The 7,286-nt window shown below is 38.0% G+C and overlaps 1 pseudogene; it reads left to right on the plus strand.

The window, feature by feature from the left end:
* The first annotated feature begins 1,968 nt into the window (after positions 1–1,968).
* Positions 1,969–6,912, plus strand: LOC118973276 (cAMP-dependent protein kinase catalytic subunit PRKX pseudogene; annotated as a pseudogene).
* The last annotated feature ends 374 nt before the right edge of the window (positions 6,913–7,286 follow it).

The following is a 7,286-nucleotide window of genomic DNA, read 5'->3' on the forward strand; positions in this document are numbered from 1 at the left end:
ACTTAGATATGTCTCTGTTTCTCCCCTTGCAATGGCGAAACTCACTCAACTTGGTAGTGGAGGAAGAAATATGGTTAGGCACTATTTAAATCAGTAACTTCTGCCCAAATCTTGAAAATATGTAAAATAATTTTATATTATTGATGCAAAAAAATCTATATTTATCAAGATAGAAACTGAATATTTGATTGGAGTCAATTCTGGCAAAAGCTACATCCAGCAGGCAGGAAGCTGAATTAAAAGGAAAGAAATGAGTCCAGCTCCAGCTCGGTTTATGACTGGGTGAGGAATCACAGGTCAGTCACTTAAACTTTTCCAGCATTCCTTATCTGTAAAATAGAGATTAAAAACAAAATCAAACCTATAGCTGCCTTTCCCATATGTGAGGATTAACTTATGATTGGAACTGCAAGCCAGAATGGGCTCTTTGCAGAAAAGTCTTTCCAAAAAGGTACAGCGCTGCAATTCAATGAATATTGCCCTCTTTTGAATGTGACTTAGTTTTAATTCTCACAATGGCACTGTTCATTATGAATATATAATACCTAGTTCTACAGATGAATATATTAAGTCCCAAAGAGGTTCTTTTACCAATTTTACAAGAAATTAACTATCAGGTATACTTAATCTGTTGATGTCCAGCAAGAATATTGCACCCATGGTTCCTTCACTATGCAATTTCCAAAATGGTTGAAATATACAAATGTAAAGGCTGACACCTTAATTTAAATTAAGGACAACCCATTTTGTTTAATATTGGGTGTCAGTGTGCCTGAAAAACTATTTCCCCAAATAATATAATTAGATACTTCAAAACATATAAACCCTCTGTTTTCATATTTAAAACTCTATAACACCTATAACAACAGGTATCTATGTTTATGTTAAAGATTACTAAATAAGTCTTTATATTAAAATATTAAAACAAAATTAAGACGTGAAAACCACCAGAATGGAATAGTATTCTATTCAGTCATCATAACCAGTATTTTTTTAGAAACATACTTTATACAGGATCTGTGTTCTCTTGTTCTCTATCTTTTGCACACACACACAGGTAAATGGAATAAAGTCACTCATCAAAATTTCACAGGAAACAGGACCCCAAACCAAACAAATACTAAGACGCCTAGCCTTACTGCACTTTTCCCACCACATCATACACTTCTCCTGAGATTTGGAAATTATCAGTAGAGAGGGTATCACTGAAACTAAGAAAATGTAAAAGATATCCAAGAACAAAGAGTAGGCAGAACAATAAGCCTGGGAGACCACTTACAATTAAGAGAAAGTAAGGCTGGCTTGTGGGGGTGTTTGTTTGTTTCCAGGGGGAAGCAAACTTTAATCTGAAATCTAGGAAGGCAAAAAGTAATTTGGTATTGGAGTCCAAGGAAAACCAAAGGAGTGGAAGCTGAATTATATCACTTCGACTATAAGTATTGGCAAGACATAATGAATCAAGTGAGATGTTTTGGTTTCTTTTGAAAGGACAGTTATGGTAACGTCATTAGGGTGAAAACATTGGACCCACACAGAATGGGGAAAGGACTTGTTCAAGTGGGTATGTTTCTATTATATCAGGAAGGAGTTATGTTAAGTTCAGTATTCTGAAATAGAGGTGGAGTCATGATTTATGCAGATGGCTGTATAAAGAACTTTAATTGACATAATGGCTCATAAAGTCTTAAATTATTGCAGTCTTTATTGTTATTATTAAAACATTATCATTTGCAAAGAGAAGCAGTCTTCAATGAGTGTGTATGTTATAGAAATCAAACCGTTACCAAAATTGAAGAAAATATATTTCTTTACCCTAAACATTCCATTTTCAATTTTTATAATTCAGAATTACATTCTTTGCTTGAATAAGAGAATCAAACTTCTTTTAATAATGAATTTCTTTTTATTTTTTTATTTTTCTTTAGCTGTAATCACGAAGGAGCAGCTAAATATTTTCATTGGTCCGGCATGAGGAAGAAAGCAGGAGAGGAGGCATATGCAGGTGTGTGTACTGTGGGGGCGGGGGGTGCGGTGTGAGGGAGAAGTGGGAGGTCAGAAGAGTCAGGAAGGAGAGAAGGAACAGAGTTTTCAAGTTATTTGGGTAGCAGTTCTCCATCGCTTCACTAATCAGTACTTCTTTCAGAAGCCACTTGAAGCAGAAAACACTAATAAAATTTAAAACATTAATGACTTACACATTATCACAAGAGAATGGTATTTAAGTGCTTAGCATAGTGTTAGGAGCTCAGTAAATGTTTCATCAAGAAAATGGGGATGTGCAAATGTTGCATAGGGATTTTGGTTTGCAGGCAGAGAACTGCTGCTAAAAGTTCACACCAACTGATAACATTTAACTTGCTTGTAGTTGTGACCGTTTTAAGTTTACATAAATGAAATCATAACATATAATTTTATTTTATTTTAGTTAGTTTTCCAGGATTGCTCTACAGGTCACACCATGGGTACTTTCTTTCACTAGACTGAATCTGCATTTTCCCTTAGCATCTCAGCCCCTCACCAGTCAGACTTTTAACTAATTCTCTAGGTGTTTTTCAGGTGATTAGGAACTGTGCCTGTAGAATGATCCTACCTGCTTGGAAGAGAAGTGCTAATAAAAGGTCAAAGCTAAGTTCCAAGGGACTGGGGCCACTGAAGCTAACAGCGTGAACCATCATTAACTGTTACTGATGCTAAGTCATGCAAGCCTGTGAAGTTCATATGGAAAGAGAAATTTGGATCAATAGGGCTTTATGCTACCATGCAGCATGATAATTGCTTTCTGGAAGTCAAGTTTGTAAAGCTTTTTTCTTTCTTAAAAAAATTATTCTGTGCTTTGAAAGCCTGCATTAGTTTCTATACCTATAGTGCAAGATAAATCTATGTTTCCTTTAGCAATCTTTTTTTTTTTATTTTACTGTCCTATTACTATGGAGGTTGGTTGCATGCATACTTTATATTTAGCAACTTTTGGTGTCTATTTAACAGAGAAACTATTTTAATTATTATCAAGTACTTTCAAATGCAACATTCATTATACATGTTAACCAGGACATTGCGAAACATGGCTGCACGGGATAAGTCAGATTCCCACTACTAAATGTTATTTCATCACAGGATTGATGTTTTAAAATCCACTTCTGAATTGTCTGAATGTCTGAAACAACAAGTCACGAGCCGATTTTAATTCTTTGTTTGCAGTTTACTAGGATGTCAGCTGTTGACCTGTTGATGCTAAGGGTAGATGGGCTGTGTTGTTTAGTTCTCAAGGAAAGCATGCAAGCCATTGCTGCTCGTTTTATTTATGTTAACTACCCATGGGGGAAAATATAATAGACTTGCACATCCCAGTGTTGATGGCCTTAAATAAAAATACCCAACAAAATATTTTATGTCCTGGCTATGTCAAGAATTTTGAGGCTTTTAAAAAAGAGAGAGTTAAAAGCATTTGTTTATGAGCTTAGTATCAGAATATAAGTTACGTTGCAAGTAAATTCAGGCATGTCCATTTGCCTTTACCTGCTAGCAGAAAGGACTTTCAAGTGTGATTAGAGAAAGTGGGAGTACATATTTTTAAGTGGTAGAAAAACCTAATTTCCTCATTAGTATTCATTCAATAAAAAAGTGAAAATCTGTTTTCACGTTTCAGAATTTTCTTAAAATCTAGCTTATGTAAACTAGAATATTAGAAATCTTATAGTCTAGATCTTAATGTCCCAGGCTTACAGTCCATTCTAAAATGCTTATAACTCAATTCCTCTCTACATGATTTTTCTCTCCCAAAAGATGTGACTTCTTAACAGTTTACATGAATGTCTCCAAATAAAAAACTCATTTTTTTAAATTTCATTTTAAAACTTGTAATAATAATGACTTCTATTTTTGTATGCTTCAGTGCTTTGATTGAGCTTTTATGTGTATATACTGCATTCAGGTTTTCTTTCTTTATTATATTCAACAGTGAGTTAGACCTATATAATACTTGAGTACTTCATTCTTAGAGAAGAAATTCTCATTATTATCAAGCACTTATCGATTGAGATATGAATTATAAATATTATAACAAAGATATCACAAACCATGGTTGCATACGGTAAGATAGATTCCCAACATGATACGTCTCTATTATACTTTAGGCACTTTAGAAATGTGGCTGTATTGGAATTAATGTTAATATGTACAAGAAAGATAGATGACAATGTATTTTATTTTGCTTGTATTTAACTGTGTCCTCCACTGAGGATTAAATGAGATCAAGGACCACAGTGTTTGCCCTTGCTGTGAGCTTGGAACACAGCAAAAAGTGAGTGCTACTGGCTACTAGTTTGTATTAATTTTGTACAGACATGCATGTCCATTCTCTAATTAACAGCACTTGGTTCCCTGCCCATCTGTAATTTCTGGTTAAATAATGGTTAATACAGATCTTTTTTTTTGTCAATTCTTGTTAAAAATCTTCCCAAACAAATGGACTCCACAGGTAATTGAAGTTCATTAAAAATGACCAAGACGCTAAATTTCTAAATATATTGAAATTGTGAGTATGTATGTGTGAAAAGTAATATATCCTATTTCTCAACCAACTCATGAACAGGACCTTGATTAAGCAATGGATGTTTCATTTGTTTTTAGAACATTAGTGTGCATGTACAAATACATGAACACATATGCATGGGATATGTACACTTAAATATACATATATGCATAGGTGAGATATACATACATATAATATGCAGCACAATTATATACAATAATAAATGCAAAAGCATAAAAATAAAGCTTAAGAGCAAAAATTAAATGCATGATATCCAAATCACAACACTTTCACAGATGCTACGTGGATGGAAGAAAGGGAGTGGGACTTCAACCAATAACTCCTTTTCACGTCTTTGGGTTACAGTGTCCTAATTTCCTGGTAATTAGGGAAATCTGGAGAGTAAAATCCAACCCAGTTCCTTTCTTTGTAATGCCTCTAGTTAGTATGGGTATGGGGTGGAGTGGAGTACCACATCAAATAACTTACAAAAACATCTAAAATTACAAATGTGTGTTAGTAAGAAAAGATGCGAATGTGCCTCTCTTAAAGGTATTGCTTTCATTTAAGTAATATTAATCAACTGGTTCTGGTGAGAGGTTTTAACTGGGAATGGGTGAAAGAAATGTGTCTACTTGTTTTCTGGTTTTAGCTACTGGATACTGATATCTGAAGTAGGAACGCTGGAAGAGGAACAAGTTGGGGATTGGAGGCGAGGAGTGGGTGATGCTCTGACACAGACATACTAGATTTAAGGGGCCATCGAGACACCCGAGAGACTCTCAGGTGGGCAGTTGTTCTATGATTCTAAAATTCAAAGGAGAGCTTGGGAAGGTGACATACATTTGGAGGTCATTGGTTTTAAGGAGATAATTGAAGCCTCGGGCATGGATAAAATTGCTAAGAATAGTAGAGATGAGGAAATAAAAGAGATTAGTAAAACGTTATGAGTAACTGTAATATAGTTATAACAAATTATGTTAATAGATGTGCATTTGCTTATAAGCACTAAAACTACATAAACAACCACAAATGTAGGTATTAATGAAATTGAGAGGAGTAAAATGCAGAATCTGAGTATTATAATTGGTAATGTAAATGTAATCCATTTGATAATAAATATCTGTTATTAACTTATGACAAATATATATTCAGAATCAGTGATTTTGAGCATTATGATTTAATGTGTTGGCTTGTAACAGCCTAAACAGCACTGAAAACTGCTGATAGTGATATTTCATAATTTGGGCATTAACTATTAAACACATAATCATACACTTACATTCACACAAGCAAACACTTACCATGTGAAATATAGGAGTTCAGACTTAAAAGAGATCAGTTAATGAGCTAGGGCACGGCAGTTAATGATTTTTTTCATTATATATTCTTAGATATTGCCAACATTAATAGTGTCATATATATCACCTCAGCTACAAAATCATTGAAACTGTTATTGAACAATAAATATTTTAGTTTAGAGTCCAGGAAATAATAAATTGTTTTGGAATTCGCTTTTGAAATGATTTAAGGAAATTTCTATACAGGCAAATAAATACAATACAGTAAAGTTATGTTCACCAGAAATATCCTTTAACCAGTCTGTCCTCCTAAAGGAAACCGCCGGCTACTCCCACCAGCTGCTCTTGCTCCTCCTGCAGTGAGCGCCGCGCCGGCGCCCAGTCATTGTCCCCAGCGCGCCGCCGGGCCGCGGAGGACGCACATGGCCGGGCGCCGCTGATGCCGCCGCCGCCGCGCCGCCCGCCCAGGCTGCGTCCCGGGAAGCCCGGCGCCCCGCGCGCCCCGGACCTGAGCGCTTCCCCATGGAGGCTCCCTGGCCGGCCGCGGCGGGCCCCGAGCCCCCGGAGAGCCGCGCCGAGGCACCCGACGGCGCGCCCCAGCCGCCCGCCGACCGCCTGCAGGACTTCGGCACGCTGGCCACCGTGGGCACAGGGACCTTCGGGCGGGTGCAGCTTGTCAAGGAGAAGACAGCCAAGCATTTCTTCGCCCTGAAGGTGATGAGCATTCCGGACGTCATCCGCCTGAAGCAGGAGCAGCATGTGCACAACGAGAAGTTGGTGCTGAAGGAAGTCAGCCACCCGTTCCTGGTCAAGCTGTTCTGGACGTGGCACGATGAACACTTCCTGTACATGCTGATGGAGTTCGTGCCGGGCGGCGAGCTGTTCAGTTACCTGCGTAAGGGCCGCCTCTCCAGCAGCACCGGACTCTTCTACTCGGCGGAGATCGTGTGCGCCATCGAGTACCTGCACTCCAGGGAGATCGTGTACCGGGACCTGAAGCCTGAAAACATATTGCTGGACAGGGACGGTCACATCAAGCTCACCAACTTTGGATTCGCCAAGAAACTGGTAGACAACTAAGTGACGGTCTTCTTCCCTTTCCTGCACCCACAGTCCCCCCTCCCGGTCCAGCTGATCTCACTCAGCATAACGCCCCCAACCAAGGTCCATTCATGTTTTCACAGACAGCACGATTCTCCTTTTCACAGCCAAATAATATTCCCTTGCATATACAGACCACATCTTTATCCAGTCATCTGTCAATGGACATCGAGGGGGTTTCCACGTCTCGGTGCATATTTGGTTACAGGGCAAATGATTTTGTTTGCAAACTGGTCAGAATGAAGCTCACAAAACTTCAAAAATAGAAACCTGAAGGGGTTTAAAAAAGATAGACAGAGACCTAGCCACTCAGAGCTGGAGACCTGACTGTATTACTTTGGATACATCCAGCT

This window comes from Manis javanica, chromosome 3 (assembly GCF_040802235.1).
Source record: "Manis javanica isolate MJ-LG chromosome 3, MJ_LKY, whole genome shotgun sequence".
In the NCBI taxonomy this organism is placed as follows: domain Eukaryota; kingdom Metazoa; phylum Chordata; class Mammalia; order Pholidota; family Manidae; genus Manis; species Manis javanica.